The following is a 904-nucleotide window of genomic DNA, read 5'->3' on the forward strand; positions in this document are numbered from 1 at the left end:
TCCAGTTATTTTATATACAGTCTATGTGTCAAACTCAATCACAAACGGGGACAAAATCCAAAACACACCTTAGGTCGTGGGCAGGATAAACATTTTTTGAACACACTAAAACTAAATTTTTAAAACTTAAAAAAATGTAACTTTTTGACATAATTATGAATAATAAAAAGGCAGGAATATTATTCCAGAATAAATAAATTTAAACCTTAAATAACTTTCAATATTTTACTCTCCATAATGATATGCTTTGTCAAAGTTATACAAGTTAGAAATAAGTGGTCCAACATCATGCCATTAATAACAATATAATAAAATGATCTGAAGGCCCAGATATACTTACCCAGAGGGCTGGATCCGGCCCCCGGGCCTTGATGTTGACATGTGCGCTATACTGACTCTTCTTTCGGCTCGGTACCGCAGTGTTCCCAGAGCGGATGTCTTTCAAATGTCTAATATCCAACTAATTTCACCTCGGTGACACAGCTATCATAATCAGATGGGGGGATTAGGGGCGGAGCTGCTCAGATCAGCTCCAAAAGCCACGCCCCCTCAGAAGAGATTTTGGGAACAGGCTTCAGATCAACATAAAAAAAAATATTTTTAAGACATTTAGCTTGAGAGAGTTTGGTTTAAAAGTTCTTTAAAAACTTCCTAACCACAATTAAAACACCATGTTTTTTAAGAAAAAAAGGTCATGGGGAGCTCACAGGTGAAAAGGGGTTAATAGGCCTCCTTGGTCGCTCCAGGACTGGGGAGCAAAATTCAATAATTATTTTGTTTTGGCCCATTGTTTGGTCCTCTGATAATTCTTGAGTGTAGGGTGTTTTCTTGTTTGTAATTTACTCATTTTTTAATATATTTTATCTGTAAATCCCTTTAAATTTTCATTTCGTTAAAAAAACGT

Source organism: Oryzias melastigma, linkage group LG14, assembly GCF_002922805.2.
Source record: "Oryzias melastigma strain HK-1 linkage group LG14, ASM292280v2, whole genome shotgun sequence".
NCBI classification, from domain to species: Eukaryota; Metazoa; Chordata; class Actinopteri; order Beloniformes; family Adrianichthyidae; genus Oryzias; species Oryzias melastigma.